This window comes from Rhynchophorus ferrugineus, unplaced genomic scaffold, assembly GCF_030347505.1.
Source record: "Rhynchophorus ferrugineus isolate W39M unplaced genomic scaffold, kcgeb_rfMv2 rfM3, whole genome shotgun sequence".
Classification (NCBI taxonomy): domain Eukaryota; kingdom Metazoa; phylum Arthropoda; class Insecta; order Coleoptera; family Curculionidae; genus Rhynchophorus; species Rhynchophorus ferrugineus.
The window spans coordinates 55,665,085-55,686,650 of NW_027472582.1; positions in this window are offsets into that span (position 1 = coordinate 55,665,085).

Below are 21,566 nucleotides of genomic sequence, written 5' to 3' on the forward strand. Positions count from 1 at the left end.
TAGTATAACTATAAATAAGATTAATTACTATAGGAATTAATACAAAATTTCATTTATTATTATATATTTTGTTTATAATATATTGGAAATATATTCTACATATTAAACTTTGTACATGCGTGTGAATGTTTCAAATATTATCAAACCGTTAAGAATGATTAAAATCATCAGTCCATATATAGATCATGAGTTTCATTCATCAGTTGTCAACGATTTTTCTAACATTGTATTTACAACAGCGTCGCCTCAATACATTATCGTTGCTTAATAAGATCTTTCTTGGGCAATATTGACGATTACCGCAAATACGCGCTATCAAGCCGTATAAAGCATCATTACAAATAACCAGATTGCATTCAAGAAGACAATATATGATTCACTTTTATGTTTCTTGTGAATCCGTTCGAGGAATGGAGCGATTTATTCGATATTTAAATTTTGACCAACTTTGTTACAGCGCTGTCTGCGGTCTGTGGTCAATGTACCTCTCGGTGTGGATTATGTAAATTAGTCGTTGCAGAGCTGAATAAAAACACTTTCTTTTTGTGTTTGTATATTCATATTGACAATATCGGTAAAAGTGAGAAATTTATTGCACGTCGGTCTTACTGATTATATATTTATTTAGATATAATAGGTTGTTTAATACAATTTGGACTCGACAAGAGATTAACCTATTATGTTATTCGCTTTGTTTACTTATTTATTACAACAGTCTACAGTATAGAATCTAAATAACTGTTAAATTAGATGGTTTTGATATTTATCTACCTAAAATAAAAGTTTCTCATTTTGTATCATTAAGTTTTCCACCCCACCAGTTGGCATTTTCGACATTCCATCTCAAAATCTGTTATCGAAGGCAATCAGACACTTTTAAAAACTTATGAGGATGCTACTCCATATTATTTTACTTATCGGTTTTGGTTTTACATTTAAAAGTGGTGATTTTAATGTCAATGATAAAGAACGGCCTGGAGGACCAAAAATGTTCAAAGAGAATCAAAGTCTTATTGGACGACAATCCAGCTCAAATTTTCATAGATACGTATAGTGTTTTCAGACTGTTTACTGTTTATATACGATGGGAAACATACAAATGGATGAAACATTATTATCATATAAAGTGACTGGAAATGGTTTTCGTTGCTTGATAATCTCAAGCGTAATGATTAGTCCAGAAGAATCATCCATATCTACACTTGAATGTTGGAGTATTTATGACCATAAAGTATTAAGCTACTGAAACCCAATTAAACTGTTGTTTAATCCATGTCATTACTACTTCATTATTATCAACGTCAATCAAACAAAATGAACGACGTATTGTTGCAAAAAAGATCAGGAATAGTGTGTAAGTCATCCTCTTGCAGCAGGAATTGTCAAGGATAAACTGTTGCAGTTTGAATGGGAAGTTCTGCCGTACCCAGCGCACTCTCAAGTATGGAGCCATCTGATTACCACTTGCTCAGATTGATGCAAGATGAATGGCACAGGATTTCGAAATGTTGAAGAAGTGTGAAAATGGATCGTTGCAAAACCAATTTCGTTCAGATGACACGATATCGCCATGTTGTCAGAAAATGCTATGGAAAACAATTAATACATTGTTAGATTTTAACGAAGTGATATCATCCCGATAATGGTACCAGGATAACTGTTTGTACCACCAGGTTCCTGACCTTGTTAAGGGAAAGAGTATCTATGAATTTGGAAGGAGTGCCTAGCCAACATGGGAGTTAGGTATCTAACAATATAATGTACCAAGTTTTTTCAATATTTGACGTTTTAAAGTGAAACAATGAAGTTAGAATACAATAACCTATCATTTTGGTGGCATTTTTGGTTTTGGATTTATTAAAAATATGTGTGCAAAATGTGTAATGCTAGAATAAAACATTCTAACGGCATTTTTAATAAATTTAAATGATTTTTTTAAATTCAGGAATAATTTTGTTCGTGTACAACCGACAACGGTAAAAAATAATAAAACACCAAACTCTAATTATCTGTTAATCGATGTTAGTTTCAATATTGCTTCTGAAATCGACATAATGACTTAATTTTATACTAACCCTCACACAAAATTCAAAGAAGGATACCATTATCCAAGTGGAAACTGAAATTTACTGTCTCCTAGAATATGAAACAGAAAGGAATATCTACAGATGAACAGCAACATCCTTAAATGCATCAAACTTCCTGTTTCTAATTATAGCAGGAGAACGAGAATATACTCATTCAAATATTCAAAATGTACACTTGATGGTGATGGTGGCGAATAATGATACTGATACCGAAAAAACCAATATTAGTCCCCTAAATTCCGGCATTATTAATATAAAATGTATCGTACACACCCAAAGTTTATTCTTGTTAATTTGTAGTTTTGATGTAGTTTCTCTCTTTATCAAGGTCCTGATTAAGGATACCTTATTCTATGAATGATGAGTTAAACAATCCACGTGAATAGAGGATTCACATGCGTGGTGAAACGACTACGTCAGTGATACGAATATTACGGCGGAAATTGAATTGAAATTCATCTAATTACTAATTATTGATGGAAACCAGTAAATATTTGAATAAATAACTATAGAATTTCCACGATGAGCACAATCCAAAAATGATTTCTCTTCACCCAGTGGAAATGCAATAGTGGTCTTTTTACAATATAAAAATAAATAATATAAAAATAAATAAAAAAATCCAAGATTTGTATCGTAGAGATTTCATTTCAAAGAAAAGGCAAAGGGGCCGCTAATATATTCAAGCCCAGATGAATATACGCAAGCAGAAAAATATACGACCTAAGAAGTTTACTTAGCAATGCCTCATCGTGGTCAACTGACCAAAATTAATCAGCTGATCACTCGTTGTTATATCTATTTGTATATTCAATTTCTCTATAATAAAAATGTTGGTAGTAGTATATAGACAGCCATAGACAATGCTTTAATTGAAAAAAAATTCTTATAATATAATGGATTTATAATAAAAGTTAATTTGTGATAACGTCCTTAATATTTTTTCAATATTTAATGTTTCATTCAATGTGTACATAGGGGAAAACCCACTTAATCAAATTAATTCTCATTGACAAGCACTTAAGCTAGACCATGCGTTGCAAATCTGGTAAAGAATTCTACCCCACTCGTGTTATTCATCGGACATTGTATAAATAACTATATTTTCATAGAAATAGTTATATGACTAATAAAACAAATTCTATACCTTCTTTATGATTATTAAAATTTAAACTGGTAATTCTCTCAATAAGGAGTAATATTTTTACCTTAACTCACTGTAATAGATAATTACTAGGCCAAGTTGAAAAGTTCTCGGTCTAAAAAAATATTTTTGTTTTTTTAGATGATCTCCATCGACTTCAACACAGTTGGTCCAGCGTTCCTCCAAAATCAGTATTCTTTCCTGAAAGCCAGAGTTTAGAAGGTTATGGAAATATTCATCTACGACCCTCTAATTTCTTCATTGCGGTTTTTGCCCATCTTTAACATAGACCATTCTTGAGGGTCTTGAATACCGTGCAACAGGACAAGAAGGTTTTAGACCGAGAGTTTTTCAACTTAACGTCCTATATTTCGTAAAGTTTGATACGCTTGAATTTTCTTAGTATTTCCGAAGTGTTGTATTTTAAATTTTATTTGTATTATTAGTTTAGCAATAGTTTATTGTGAAATTGGCAGATTAGTAGTTAGTATGTTACTATGATCTAAGATACTATGATCAAAGAAATTAATATTTTTGAAATATTTCTAATATTTTTATCGACAGTGGACAGAGGGCGATGAAATATTATCCAAAAATGGGACCAGCTCGGAAGTGCACTCTTTCGAATAAAAAAAGACTGTTGAAAATCGGAGAACATACATTAAAAAAATATACAGCCGAACATAGAACATCCTCCTTTTTCGAAATCGGTAAAAAAATAATAGATTATGCCAATAAGTTTGGATTTTTTTTTAGCTTTATTGGACTTTATTAGCAGATTAACTTTTTTAGAAATTGGTGAGGTTTTATTTTTGAAAATAGTTGCAATTTTATTTTATTCAAACTATCGTTCACCTTCAGTTCCTATGATGGTAAAAAGGTATTCAGCAATATTCTTGTAACAGAAGCCTTTAGCTGAGGGCCTTAGTCAAAAATTACCGTAAATGTTTCTGAAATAACGTATTGAACTGTTAAAATATTACATTACAGCCAGAATGTGTAGAGTCAAATAAGAGGAAGGCCTCTAGAATAAAATAATCTAAAGCACGGGTACTACAATAAAGTGTATGAAAACCAATCTCCGAATGAACTTATAAAAAAGCAAAGGAAACAACTGTAACAAACAAATATAGGAAAATGTATTATATATTATATTATAGGAGATATATATGGTTAATTGAAAGAAAATCACAATTATTAGTACATAATAAATTGTTATTGTACAAGTGTAGAAATCTATATGGGCATATTTAATAATAGGGATGTTCCGCGAAAATTAATATAAATACAAGTTTTCTACAACAAAGTCCTGAGAAGTTTTGTAGATGCACCGAGTTACTACAGGACTGATTAGTTACACCGAGAGTTTGAGATATCGACTGTCACTCAGGAAATCAAGAGAATTGCAAGGAGATACGAGGACAGACTCCGTTCTCATATCATTATCGAAGTAATACAATTTTTGGATAACACCAGAACAGGGAACAGATTTAAAAGGATCGAATCATTTGATCTTGTGTAGGATAGTCTAATGAGGTGTATTTAATTGAAAAACATCAGTGTTGAAACATAAACCTTATTTCACTAGAGACTAAGATAGGACCGATGGGTCCTCCTAAATATATACCTAGATTTAAGCTATTGTAAGAACAAATTGTATGTTAGTCGGCAACGACTAGTCACAATGTAATAAATAAATCATAAAAAATCTTTAGTAATGACATTTCTCCATGTACCATGTGGATTTCAGGTTGAAAAAATGCTTCGTCTTTTGATTGGACCTAAGAATCGATCCCGTCGCCTTTCTTAAGCTTTTGAAACCAACTCAACTTGCTTCGCTTAAATAAACATCGCCATATTCTTCTAAAAACGGTCGATGAATCTCGCCTGCACATTTATTGTAGTTAAAGTTGCAATGATACAAGCAATTAGACAATTTTGCGTTACACAACTGATAGCATTTTCTTATTGTTGAACTGATGAGACTTATTTCTACATTTTTTTACTTTTTCATTTTTATATCTGGTGATATAAAGGTATAGTCTGTGGCAAATACACGAAAATTATGAGTTAATTAAGAAAATGTGCTGGTAATTTTGTTACGTTTCGTATCATCTGTGTATTAATGTCAATGTCGTCATATTTCAGAAAAATTTGTGTAAACGGTTTTCTTACTCAATATGCCAGCATATCATTAAACTTTTAACTAATATTAATAAGATACCGTTAGAAATAATGTCAACAGAGATATAACAAGTGTTAAATATTTATGCTATCATTATAAAATTAGCAAACTTTTTAATCGTAATAGAAATGAGACGTTGTTTAAGTTATGTACTTGCAATAAACGTATGTGGAATGACAACTTATAAATAAAGTATATAGAACAAGCACATAACACAGATTTAACAGTGAAGAAACATCATGGGATGTAAGAATCATATAAATAAAGAGAATAATAATAAATTAATCTACATATGCGCTCAGAACAAGCATTTACTTTAAAGCTGTTTTACTTTATTATTTGTGAATATTCCCTGTACTTTCGTCTGGCAGTTTGCGTTTGAGGATCTTCTGAATAGCATTTTTTACCGTGCTATATTATGTATAAAATAGTATTCCAAGTATTGGTGACTCCACATCCCAATGGTTTACGGCTGAGAAACTAAACTATTGCAATCCGCTTTTATTAGCCGTAAACCGCAAGCTTCTATCCTAATTCCAGATATACAGACTACAGACATATAGACTACAGTTCATAACAACTTCATTTCTTCTTTGGTGGTCTTACACTCTGGGTATATTCTAAAGCAATGATGCCTCCTAATTGTAATAATTTAACAAGGGGACTGTGATCGCCTTCAATGCACCTTATGGGGTGTTACGATTTCAATTGCGATAGATAGCCACTATGCCAAGGAATGTTACCAATCCAATATCAACCTGTCTTCTTTTATTGATAATTTGTGTCTTTTTAAATTCGGTTAAATGACTGAATTGAAAAGCTAACAGTCTAACAGTCTTATGTTAGTTATCAAATGTGTAGACTTTAAAAAACAAAAACTGTTAACAGTAAATATGATATATATATATATATATATATATATATATATATATATTATATATATATATATATATATATATATATATATATATATATATATATATATATATTAAGTTTATAAAAATAGTTAATTCGTAAAGGAAAGTATGTTAATATTCATCTCAATTATTTTATCTATTAATGAAAATCAGAAAATCGCCGTTTGAGAAAAACTTGAATCATATTTTAAGATTTTCAAATTTCAAGATGTGTATTTTATTCATATGATCGTCTGTAAGAAAATTGTTACAAGCAATTATTCAAGCTAAACATCAGGAATTAGAAAATTACTTGAGAATCGAAATCTATTTCAACTAGTTATTTAAAAAGGACAAATTATATCTCACAAAAAGTTTGAATTAGTCACTGTCCGAATTATCATATAGTGTCCAATTTCTCAAGCAGAATCAACGAATCCACAAGAATATAGAAATCCACCCAGATGATAATTGGTAAACATTATATTGGCTAATCAAACAAGACTGAAAATTAAACAACTGTACTGGTTAGTCAGAAGATACTAGTTAGACTACTAGTTTAACCTAAGATCAAAGAGAGTAAGTAATTAAGTTTATTTGTTATCAAAACAAAACTTTTATATTAATTAACAAACAAATTGATGATATCGCCATAAAACAACTGCTACTGGACAATGCGCACGAAATCACATGATTGAAGTGAACTAAATCACACGAATGTACATAAGTGTTGTATGTTGTATAAGGTATATAAATGTCACTCTTAACTTTAGATCAGGTTTTTGTGGGAACTGCACAAAGATGTATTTATCCCGCACTCACTTTGCTTTTGAATTGACGTAACTATTAACGAAAAGTAGTAATAAATCAGTTTATAATTCCGCTAATAAAATATAAATAAATGTGTATAATCTTGTTTAAAAGGGACATGCTATTTTAACCCTGAGTTGTGACCGATACTAACAAAGTTGGTTAGTATTGATTTATATGTTATATATTAAACATTATTAATATTAAATATTATTAATATTACAAATATAAAGGTTAGATCGTTTCTACACAGAGCATTATTCTTAGGAACTTCGATATTTCTTGAAAACGAATAAGAAAATCATTCCAATAATACGAGAAAATTATTATACGATAAATACAGAAAAAATTAAACAGTATATTAGAAATCAGTTGAAAACAAAATAATAGAGACACATTACTAGAATAACGTTTGTTTTTGTGTCCACAGAATAACCTATTCTATTGTTGCTTGTATTGTGGGAATTTTAAACGAATCTCATGAATAGTTCCTGCATTGTCTGTATTAGATTAGCATCGATATCGGGTTATGGCGTACTAACTCGATTGAAATATACGTAGATTGCTGCTAGAGATATTTCGGGAATGTGTTTTAGTTTGACTTACAACGTATGCAACGACAAGCCTTTCAATTGAAATAATTCATAAGCTTTGCGCAAAAAAGAATCGCAAAAAAACCAGTATCTTCTTATTTATTCTTTGTTGAGAATAATTTAAAAATAGCAATGATAAAAGTGACCGTCATGTAATGCATTGCATTGGTCATGTGTTTTTTTGTCCCTGAAAGGCGTAGTTTGTTTACCGTGATGCAGTTATCATCTTTATTACAATTATACAAAAAAAACCACCTTTTATTCTTTTAGGATGCAATAGTTTCTCAATAACTTCATATTTATGTTCTATTTGCTTTTTTTTGCTTTTCATCGGTATAAAAGATTAGAAATTGTGTATGAAACAGTTTCTTATATTCGCATGAAATGGCTAACACGGATAGCTATACAAAAATATATGCTCAAGTGAACTTTTAAATAAGCTATATTAATTCTTAAGACATTGAAGTATTACTAGATACTTCAATTGATTATGGGATTGCCAACTGATGGAATTATATTTAATAGAATGTATTAGACATTAGGCAATTCAAAAGATCAAATTATATATTATTCTGCTGCTATGGATGAGATCTAGGTTTATTATATTTTTTAATCAGACTAACCACTGATGTGGGAAATTAACTTAGTATTTTGGTTTCCAGGCGAGTTAAAGTCCAAAATTAATCAAATTAACAAGCCGTTGTGTTAGTGCGTGTGTTATTTTGATTGTGAAGTGGTTACGAACTGGTTGAATAACACAGTTATATTACTAATAAACTTATTATCTTACTAATACTGTTAGAAAATACCCGTTTTATAAAGTTTAAGAACAAGAATAAGAATAACTGATGGTAAACGAATATTTAATTCAAGAAATAAGGAGGTAATACATATACAATTATGTATACAGTTATATTAATTTAGATTTGTTTTGTTGGTAATTTTGTTTTTTGTATATGTTACAAAATTATATTAATATTTTGGTATTGTTCGACATCGACTTCAAAGTGAGATATTGGTACTAGTAAAAATAATATTGTAAATAGATAAATAGGTTTAGGTAGGTATTAAGCTAAATTATATAGTAGAATATAAAATACACGAAGTATATAGGTTAAATAAGGGTTTTGTTTATTTTTATTTAGTTAATACAACGATTACTATGTACATGTTTTATTTTAAAATGTTTTTTTTTGTGTTAAAAACATGTTTGATTATTTTTTAATTTATAGTGAGTTCCTTATTTATTTTTTGAATTCAGTTCAATTTTTTGTTAAAAATATTTTATTTTTCTCTTTTTAGTGTTAATATATTTACTTAATAAATTACGCAGTTATATTATAAGTATTACAATCGGTAGGCAAAGTAAAGGTGTAGCCCATATGAGGAAATATAGGAGTAAAGAAACAATGATTGAAAATAAGGGACGCTTCAGTCCCCGGGGTCCGCTACATAACTTAGGCGATTTGAAAAATGTTCTAATTAAACTAAAACAACAAAAAGTTATTGTCCCCGCCGGGAATCGAACCCTTGACAACCATTTGGGAGCTAAACGTTTTAACCATTACACTATAGAATCAGTTGTTTATATCGTTTCTATGAGGTCTTATATGCTATTGTTAGTGCTTAAAAAGCGAGCTGATCGGCTTTTGACCTGAACGACTTCCGATTTTCCGTCACATCACTTCAGCAATAACATTAGACTCAAATATCTGATTATTTTAGATAAAAAATATGTGAAAACTTTGTACGTGTGTTTGCAATTTGAGCATTTCCCTCGATTTCACCCCCCTTCCACCATCAGATCCTGATTTGGTTCGAATAAAAAAAGAATTTTGAAAATCGGTCCATAATTGACGGAGAAATCGACGAACATACTTTATAAATAATAATATTAATGACACTAACGACATTTTAATTATGTTTGGGGTCTATTTGAACTTTACGAATGGTTTAGCTGAACAGAAGATGTATTGAAAAAGATTTTCAAAATCCGTATATAAAAATTAAATTAACACCGAGTAAAATATAGTTATTTTATGCAAGCGTTAAATCATTTGGCATATTGCCGTTAATGAGAAAAGTCTGCCAATGATCATTATTAATTTTTAACAATGTAACATTTTATTGGGCGCACTTAAAAAATAGCACTCAACTTTTAGGAAATATGAGTAATATTTTTACGTACTTGGCACCTGTAAATTAGCTGTGCATTCTTTTATTGTAGTGTTGTCGAAAATCTTAGATCTAACTCGAAACTTTTATGAATACTGTTGTCTAATATACAGGGTGTCCTAAAAACAGCATGAAAGTTTATTTTATTCGAACACGAAAATATTGTACCGTAATATACTATTTTTTGTTCGGATTTTCTTTGTGTTTATTTACTATTGTGTTAAGTTTCGACTCTAGGCAAACTCATTTTGTCGTGTTTTTTAGGAGGTCAAATAAAAGTGGTGTCCGCTGGTCAAAAAAATGCTGGTCCGTTGAGATTGCCAGCACGTCGGCCATTGTTCAACATCGCCAAAATCCGCAGTTCGTTATGGTCTGGGGCAGAATTTGCTCCAGCAGCAAGACTCCCCTCGTTTTTGTGGACCAAGGGGTCAAAATCAACCGATAAATATATCGTGGAGACATTTTCGAGCCTCTCGTACTTCCGTGGGCTCAAAAGCTTTAAGACAAGAGATGAGAATTGGACGTTCTAACAGGACTACGCTCTGGACCATAAGCCAAAAGCGACGCAGGACTGGTGCCGAACCCATTTTCCGGACTTCATCACATGGCCGGTAGAATGACCTCCCTATTCGTCGGATCTCTATCCGATGCAGTGCAGCATGCGGTTCATTTTCAAGACCAGGGCCTGTACTACACGCCACAAAAGTTTGGGGTCGCTGAAGCAATCGCTGCATCGAGAATGGAACCGATTGTTTCCAGAAGACCTGCGGCCCATTACCGATAATGCCTGCGGCACATTTAAACTTGTTTATCGCCACGGGAGGAGGCAACTTCGAAACCGGCTAACTATATTAGTGCTAAAGGTCCATGTTATTGTTATTTATTGTTGTTTTGCTACTTTTATCTAATTTAATAAAATTAACACTTATATGCAGCACACACCCTGTAAAGGATACATCAATTAGCTTTTATTTATTAGGTATTAAATAAATAAACCAAACTATAACAAAATACTAATTTTTATACGTATTACAAATCCATATATATATATATATATATATATATATATATATATATATATATATATATATATATATATATATATATATAACCATATGTTATCAGCTACAATAACACTAATAAATCAAACAGTATGCTAATTATTTAATTAATAAATATTTAACCGCATCTCGTCTGTTTTTAGTTTAATTTACCTTCGAAAAAATGCCGAGGATCATCAAGTGAAAGATTGATATTACAAAATAACCCAGAATGTTTTGGTGTAGAAAATGACCAGTTCTTTCATAATATCAGGTTTTGTAAGGATCGATATTAAATGGTATAATATGTTGGTTTGCGGTTATTATTGGAAAATATTCAAGAACGTTTTTGTATAAAGTGAATACATATTGATGCGTATATAAGATATGTAAAATTTAATAAAAATGGTTTAAGATCTAGGTCTAGGAAAATATATTATGGTCATTTTAATAGTGTATTTAAACATTTTTGTATTGAATTTATTATATTTTGGTTAGATAATTTAATTAATTTAATGAAAAATTATTTATTTAGTAAAATCTAACAAATTTATTTAGTAAAATTAAACTATTTGTGTGTTTGTTTTACCTACTATAGTTTAACAGAGTTGGATCTGCGTCTGTAGACATCTATATCTTATTCAGCCTGATTACTGTAGTGAATTTGGCGGATTTGTAGCAATAATAGAACCGTTGATCGTCGAATTGATTTTTTAAAGGTTAGAAGCCATTATATAATACCGCCTTATACGCTGATACCTTTCTTCTATCCATATTAGATCCTGGTGAAAGCGCTCTCTCGTTTCCTTACAGTAATTTCCTAAATTCTTAGAAGGTCTGTCCATGTCACTCTGGAGAAAGTGTAATATTATGCTTATATTTGCTCATAAAATTTAGAAACTTGCCTACACCTGTTGAACAAGTTCGTCGATTATACTTATTTAGTAAATTTTCCACCATTAACACCACAACCGCTGTCAGTTTGATTACCTATAACTTTGCTCAAAGAAAAGACAAGTTTGGTTTTCACAGAAAGTTTATTTGGTCTTTATATTTTTTTTGTTATTATTGAAAAAAATATATAGGCTAAATGGTTACCGCGACCTGCTTGACATCCTGCAACATCTGAGGCTGAATTTCTTCAATTTCGTGATGAATATTGTCTTTAAAATGTTGAATAGTTTGGAGTTTATTCACATAAACTTTTGATTTTAAAAAACCTCATAAGAAAAAGTCTGATGCTGTTAAATGCGGAGATTTGACTGGCCATGCTAAATCACCACTTCGCGAAATTAGACTATGTGGGAAAACGTCATTTAATAATTGAATTGTTGAACGAGCTGTATGTGTTGTGATTCCACTTTGCTGAAACTACATGTCCTCTAGTCCTTGCACTTCCATTTCAGGTACAAGAAAATTTTGAATCATGTCTTTGGGGGACCGTTCAGAAGTAACAGAAACTGCAACACCTTACAGGGACTAATGAAGTTTCCAGCATGAATGGTGTGGTATGCAGTTGTTTTTAGTGGATGAAATGATGTTTCATGAATTAATTGAGGATTCTGTGCTCCACAAAAGCGACTGTTCTGTTTATTGACGTGGCCACTGAGAAGAAAATGAGCTTCAATCATTATCAGTTTAGACGAAAAATCTTCGATTTCACCAGACAACCTTAGGATTGCATTACTGCACTCAACTCGTTGGTCAGCATCTCTCGGTAGCAATTTTTGGCCTAATTGAATTTTGTACGGGAATATTTTCAAATCAGTTTTCAAAATTCGCCTTAAACTGCGTACAGAAATGTGTAACTAAGAACCACGTCTCCGAATTGATGTTTCTAGAGACTCTGCAATACTAGCGCACACCAGAGCCACATTTTCAACGTTACGAGACATCCGTTACCGTACTGTCGAAAATTCGCATGAAAACGACAATTTGTGGTATTTTGAGGCAATGCATGATTAGGATATTTTTGACGCTATTTTCGCTGAGTGGCAATAATGAGACGATTATTTTCAATAAATAGTGGAACTGAAATAAACGTTACATAGCCAAGATGGCTTTGGAAGACTTTTGCCCTATATGTTATCTTTCGTCAATATTCGAATATGAGTTTCATCAAATTCTCCAAATTTTACACAGACATAAATACATTTAAAGCGTTCTGCTTCCTCCTTCAACGCTTTGAAGAACTATTTTATCATACCTAACTTTATAATGTAGTCGAGGAAGATCATTACATTAGCTTTATCAACCATAAACGGTCTCACATTATCTTCCCAATGAAGTTGCTTCACTTCGCTATCCCATAATCAAATATGTCAAGGGTATTTTGTGTTTCCAAGTTGTGAACCAGTAAAAAGTTAACTATTTTTTACCAAATCAATTTATATCTTGATAAGTACTGTTGAATGGTCCCTTGATATTGATGCGAATCGATTTCCATTATATAATCAAAGACATTTAATAGTATTGCACTTATCAATGACCCAGTAGATCTGATATATAATAAGTATAATATATAAGTAGTCTAAATCTACCAATAAGTAGATAGTAGTAGTAGTCTATAAAAAAATCTTGTATTAGGTCGCTGAGCTTATTTTGTAAAAACTACTGTGGTACTAATGTTCCACCTCCATATTCAGTTCTACAAGTATTTTGTACTCATTGCTGTGAATTTGGCAACATCACAATTTTTGAGTTCATATGAACTACTTTTAAACCACAATTAGGTCGAGGAAGACCATAATTGTATATAATTATACAAGACAAGATATTTTCCAACTCTCCAACTTTTCGATACCATTTTTGTAGTACGATTTGTCCTTTGCTTCAATATAGGTCCCAGTTTCGGCGATCACCTCTTCATTCGACGAAAATTTCTTCCTAGCCAGATTGCAGTAGATCTGGAGAATACGGCGGATGGATGGATTTTTGCCATCGTTTTCACTGACTTGTGACACGGTGCATTGTCTTGGTGAAGCAGCACTTACTTTTTCTTCAAATGCGGCCGTTTTTCGGCGATTTTCCTTCAAACGTTCCAATAACGCTATGTAATAGTCACTGTTGAGGGTTCTTCCTTTTTCAAGGTAGTCAATGAAAATTATTCCATGCGCATCCCAAAATATAGACGCCATAACGTCGCCAGCCGATTGTTGCGTTTTCCCACGCTTTGGAGCGGGTTAATCGTATGCAGTCCACTCGGATGACTGTCGATTAGACTTCAGAGTGAAATCATGGGGCCATGTTTCATCTATTGTTAGGCTTAATCATCTTCAAACACTGTTCCGAATCATCAACTCGTCGTTGTTTTCGTTATTTTGCACAGAACTTTCTCATACCCAAATATTCGTGAATGAAATGATGTACAAGTTCAGTTGATATCTTTAGATTGTCTGCTATTTCATTCAATTTCAATTTACGGTCATTCAAAATCATTTTGTAGATTTTTAAACTGTTTTCGTCGGTAACAACCTCTTTTGGGCGTCCACTGCGTTCACCATCTTCGGTGCTCATTTCACCACGTCTAAACTTAGCATACCAACCCTTGATGGTTGATTTTCCTGAGGCAGTGTCCGGAAATTTTTGCTTCAACTGTATCTTTTCCCTTCAAAAAGCAGTATTTTATCAACACGCGAAATTCCTTTTTATCCATTTTTTTCAAAATAACAAAAGTTGCTTCACTCAAAATGCTATAATTCACAAACTATTGATCGATGGACGAACCTTAGTAGAGCTATTTATGTGTCAGGCCGGGGACTTTTCAGTTGACCAAACGGTTCAATTGATTTCTTATTTCTGTTGAGCTTTGTATGTATGTAGCTCTGACATTACTTTTTGGTTAGTTGACAAAGTATACACATGAGATAACTTGAATATAACACAAATCAAAATCTCCAGACAATGTTGGATATCATATCAAAGTAGGACCTTGTTAATATGATCTTGATCCGAACGTTTTGGTCAAACGTTGAGATAAAGAGCAGTCTTGAGCGCTGTAAACATGTAGCACAGTTGTCCAATCAAAACATTTATTGAGGGTACATTAAATATATGCAATTTGATATAGGTGCATTTAAGATAGGCATATTGTGCAAATATTCAAAATTGTTTATGATAACATTGTTAGAGATGCACAAATTAAACATTAGATTTAATTTATTATTCAGCCTAAATCATGATATTTCTATTAATAAGTATTTCACTGTTAAATAATCCATGTGTAATATATCATTACAGTTTATAAATTAAAATAAAAGATCCTTTATTTATTTGGCCGGAACTACACTAAAAAAAGTAAGTGTAAATACTTCAGCGAACTTAAGTAAAATTAAACTTATTTTATTACATTCAATACAGAGTAGTACTAAAATTAAATAAAAAATGGTGAAGTCAAAGAAGTGATTTTAAATCAGCTGATGCCAAAATTGTGTTTATCGCCATTTGTATTGAGGTCATAACAAGAGGAAATGATTAAATGTTGACATAAAACGGTCAGACTCTTTCGTCCGTGAAGTACATTGAATGCAAATTAAGTTAATGAATACATTTTTAAGAGAACTTTCTTTTACACTGAAATTGAAAGGTTAATACGATGTCATGAAGATAAGTTATTAAAGCATGCAGTTACCATTATAATTCATGATAATTTTTAATTGTGATATTTTACTGTTTTAATAATTTTTAATACACATGTATTTTTAAAAATATTAAAAAAATACCTTCACCAAAACATCAAGATATTTTTATAATGAAGATTCATCTTCTGGTGAAAGCGAACAACAAAATAGTTTACGTGAACCATGATGACCTTTTAAATTATTCAGAATTCCTAGAGAATAACAAAATTTAATTATTAAGCTAAAACCTATTATAAAATATCGCTGTCTAATATATTTCACCATTGGCAAATATATCTTGAATAATTCGAAAATTAAACACGACAAAAGTAGGTAGTCTTTCTGTTTGACAATTATATAATGTGACCTTTAGCATATTTGCCGTTGGAGTTTGTCTGCTGAATGATGCAAAATTTTTGGTGCATATTTTGTGCAAATACTTTCAGTAGCTGTGAACAAAATCATATATTAATAAAATCTGTTTATTAAGTTAGAAAATATTTTTTAACGATATGTAAATAAAGCAGTTAGTATGATAATCAATGAAGCATTTCATAAAAGAATCAAATATTTAATTGTGTCTTGTCGTCTTTAGATGGCGCTTGACTGTTGTATTTTTAAATTCCATTAGATGACACCATGTCTCTGCAATAGTGTAGTATATGTATAAACGTGTATATTGTACATATGAAATCTTGCTAATATTAAATTAAAACTATCATTAAATATATTTTGGCAAACTAGATATAATATATGAATGTATTGAATATATTCATTCAATATTCGACGTAATATGAACGCACCATACATTTTTGAACGAGCATACCAACCCAATTGGGGTATTGATTATTGTTAAGTTCTAAAAACTATCGACTGGTGAGTGACCAATAATGAGATTATAAGGTAAAGAAGATAATAATAATAAATCGGTGGGTTATACTTATTTGATAGAACAAGAAAAAGAATTACGAAACATAGATACATATATAGATATTGAGCTCTAAAGATAATAAAACCAATATCAATGATTGAACGATGTGATTGAACATTGTTAGATGTCCATATAGAGTTGAATTTACAAGATAAAGAATACTATGACCCTAATTTATTTATGGGTAAATATCGTCAAAGGGATCCAGAATTTTAGGTTGTTCTGGTAAATATTGATGTTGTGAGTGAACTGTTATTGTAAGATCATCATATATGAGACACATACAACGTTAGATTAAGACACCTTGAACATTACCAGGATAAGCATATATCATATATAGTAGATGCAATAAGTTACGTATGCACATGAGAGCTCTTGTCAATCAGCTCATTCAATGGTCGGTTGCAATAAATATATAATGATCATGTCTTTTGAACAGGATATGAACATAGGCGAAGAATTTCATTAACGACTAACTAATTGCCATGATGAATATAAATTTAGTTTTTTGTGGTTTAAATATATAAACCAAAATAATTAGGGAACATTGAAAATGAGAAGAAACTTTATAGTTTCGAATATTTGCCAAGAAGTGGTTAAAATTATTTCTCACCCCAGGAACTAATGAGTGTAATGAATCTGCTGGTGGCACCGATTGTGGCATTATTATGTGGCGCAGTATGTAGATTTGTTGAAATAGTCTATCCAAAGAAGTTTTGTACATACGTCATCTAAATTTGTGACGTCAAAACGTCGCGATGTTGCCGCATCAACTCTGACTTTTAGTTCAATTTGGCTTTGATATACAACAAAATTCTAATTCAAATAAAATAATTAAATAAAAATACTGTTTTCAAATATAATTTATTTTAACATTATAGTAAATCTAATGCATATATTGTCAAAGGACTTAAAACTACAATTAAGTACACAGTTATAATAGTTTATAGGTTAGGGTTGTGCTTGGTTTTATTTACTTGTAACTCCATATTACCTATGAGTTAGAGTTCTAGGCACTTTTTTATGTGGAGTCCTGGTGCCTAATCCACCTAATTAACAATTGTATATCCAAGTAATATATTTTACTTTCATTAGAGAGCATATTTACCTTTTACGCTTAGTTCTTGTTTCCTTCGGTACAGTGTTTCCTTGTAAAGACATTTTGATATCACTGTATTTCTCCTTAGTTTGTTCTGTTAATACCTGTATACAAGTTTCTTGATAAAACTAGATTTAATCACTGCATTCTCCTTAATGTATTTGCTATGTCTGCAAAACAGTTATTATTCTTTCTCTCCTGACACATTTTAACGAAATGCTGATGTATATTCTGAACAATTACAAACATATTTGTGCACATAGATCTTTTTCACTCTACAATAACATTTTAGTTAATATATTTGTTATATACTTACCTTTACTTGTTTCCACTCTCATCACCCTGTTGTAGTAGAAATTGGCAGCATTGAATCATATCATATTCAGGAACTTTCATTCAAGTGTGAGCTGTTAATTTGCAATCTAAAATTTGTTCACAATTTCATCATTTGGAAATTTCGTTTTCAATGTGTCTGCTCGAATTCATTCAAGCCAAAGGTGTTTTAACTTACTAATTAACCATTTCTGTTACAATATATCTGTAATGAATTATTAATAAATGTTATGACTAATAAAACCTAATCAATTGTTATTCCAACGTTTACCTTTTTCCATCATTTTGTTGTCATAACACTATTTTTATTATCATCTTGGTCTCATTCTGAAATATTCATGTCTCATCTTAATACAAAAATTGAAATAATAGATTCTCCTTCATTTTATTATATACTTTTAAAAATTGTGTTATTTTAAAAGCAATATCCGAAAGTTCTATTAGACCTTTTCCTTTGAAATAATTGTATTAAATTATGTATGTATTTAAAAACTACCTTACTGTTTTTATACATTTCATATATTTTATCTCCGATAGAGCTAACATCAAGCTGGTCTTGATTCGTCACCTGCTTCGTATGAGGACGGTTTTCAGTGAATTGAAGATTATAATATTCAGTGCAGCTATACACATAATATAGAAATAGTTTCAATAAAAATCGCAGCAAATTAATACTTAACAGTAAAAATGTTTACCTCTCTAACGAATTTTACTGGCAAGAGGGCGTCACCATTATCTCGTTCCTGCTCAAACTAACTAATTATCTGACGCAATCTGTTCTGTTTGCCTTCGGAATTTTCATTCAGAGTAATAATAAGCAGCGATTTGAAATGTATCAAAACGAGCAAAGGATTAAAATTACGTTTTCCGGTTTATAACTTCTTATCACTATTGTTTTGAAAAAAATTGCAGACGTTTGATAACCGGACGACTTTGACAGGCTAGTTAATTTACTGTTACATGTTCGAAATTCTGTGGTGTGAAATATACTATGATAATACTCTATGATATGAAAGACAAAATAAACTTGCTCTGGACTTTTACAAATATTGCAAAACTAACATTAGCGAATTAGATCTAGTCGAACAGCAATCGCAAACAGTAAAAACAATCCACAAAGCTCTAGTACTCATTATATGACTTTTTATTTTTTGAATCGTGTAGATTAATGTATAGTCCATCCAAACTAGCAGTACACTCACGCTATTTCAATTTATGACGTCAAAATGTCGTAATATTGCCGCACTTACCTTTGATATTTTACACGTTTTAGTTTATTTTAACTTTGATATACAACATTTTAATATTATTATTTATAATAAAATAAAAATGTTTTAAATATAATTTATTTATCGTTATAATACATCGAATGCATATATTATCGAAGGACTTAAAGTATAGTTAATTAAACAGCCACAATAGTTTGTAGGTTAGATAATTTCGCAGGTATTTGATAACCGAGCGACTTTTTCAGGTTGATTTGTTTGTATGTTATATATCATATAACGAACATATCAGAAGCAGAGTAATCAAAAGCAGAGTATCTCTTTCTAACTGAAATATAATGAGAAGGAAAATAATGTCTGGTTTTAAAACGAATTTACAAATTGGATTAAGCAATATACATTTACTTTTATTATACATTTTGATGACGTAAATTCACTGCTAATTTGAATAGACTAATGTATTGGTTTTAACGTATAACGACATTTCATCTTAAATCAGTAAATACCTATTCATTAATATTATAATTTATCTTGGATTAAATTTGCTGATCGAAACGTTTGATTCCAATAAAACCGACGACGCATTTAAACGAATCTAAAGATCTACTTCCTTATTTTCGTTTATTATTGTCACGTTTAATCAGTAGTTGCACGGTATATGTTCAAAGAAGCTGTAGGCTATCACGGTCATTATCAAGGCGGTGTTAATTGTCATTCTTAAGTAAGCGTTGAAACATTGTAATATATCAATATTTGTTGGTTTTTATTCTGGCCTCCAAACATTTTGACAAATATTCCTTTCTATAATTATATTTCTGTGTTGTCTATTTTTAATATTAACGTGATTGGTATAGACGTGTATTGATATTAATATCATTTATATTTTTCTTATTAAACCTTTGATAAAAAATATCGGGACACGTAATAAATTAATGTTTTCCAATTTTTTTAAAGTTGAGGTCAGGGTGGTGCTACAGTAATTTGAAGTGGAATTGGCATAAGATTCTGCGTAATCTGCGTAATATATATATATGTATATAGATATATATATATATATATATATATATATATATATACATATTATATGTTCAAATAGATGGTGCTGCGATAGGGTTCTTATAAAAAGTTTTCTATTATGAGAATATATCACAACCAAATCACTAATTGGATGTTACTGTGATCATCTTACAGTAATTAGTTTATGTCCTAAATAAATTTAAACAAGCCAAATAAAAATCCAACGCTCGGACAGGGCACCTATGATCGGATCACTATAAATTACTTATTTATTAACTAAAAATATACAATTAACAAGTATTTAAACATTTAAAATTTATGTTCACCATTTAGTCAAGATTGTTGTAATAAGAAATATTAGAGTTGTCCGATTATGAATTAAATAATGGAGATATATCGATTTTGTCCTTATGTGCCCCTATGCGAAGTTTAAAACGTGGTCATAGGAAACAAATTATTTTATAATAAAAACTTTATCAATATCAAGTCAATCAAATTATCATATCAAAAATAAGTTAACAAAAAAGAGAACTAATAAGAAAAATCTTTTAATCTTTCTATCTGATGGTTATTTTGCATTTTATCAGTTTCTGCTTTCTTTATAATATAATTATGCTTGATATGCAATTAATATAAATATACAACATATATCACGACATTATATATACCAAAATATATTATATAAAGTAATTTAATACGCATTACCTGTTGCATATTTAATAGTACTTTAACAATAAACTTAACATTAAAAAATATATATAATATTTAATATTATAACAGTTAATTTGTCTCAGATATATGTATGTCTTGCATATAATAACAATAAAATAAATTATAATTTAAGGAAGGTAAAATGATATTTTATAATTAATATGATGAATGAATGTTATTTTCTGTACATAATCTACATAAAAATGTATATTATAATTTTTAAGGGGCCTTTTAATTAACATATTTTACATAATTTTGTTGATTTTGAGTTTTTCTAAATATAAGCTCTGTTAACATTGCCATTATTACTTTACTTTAATCCTTTCAATTTTTTTATTGGATTATCAATGTCTGGGTGTATTTACTCCTTGGTGATGACTTCGTGATGTATAAAAACGCAATTTTTGGTTATGTCACGTTATAATATTTGGTTCTTAAATCTTTGGATTTATTAGAGTATTATCTTGATTGAGAGGTTTCCAGATTTGTAATATCCACACTTTTTGTGAATTTAATTTTGAAATATTATATAGGAGAAATTTATAATACTAATACATCTAAAACTTCTGTTATGTTTACTATATTTTTATCAAAAATTCTACTAGGGTTAGATAGGGTTAACTACTATTTATTATGTGTCATTTTATTTACGTTAACATAATACGTTTTTAACATAATTTAATAATTGTTAGTTTTACTT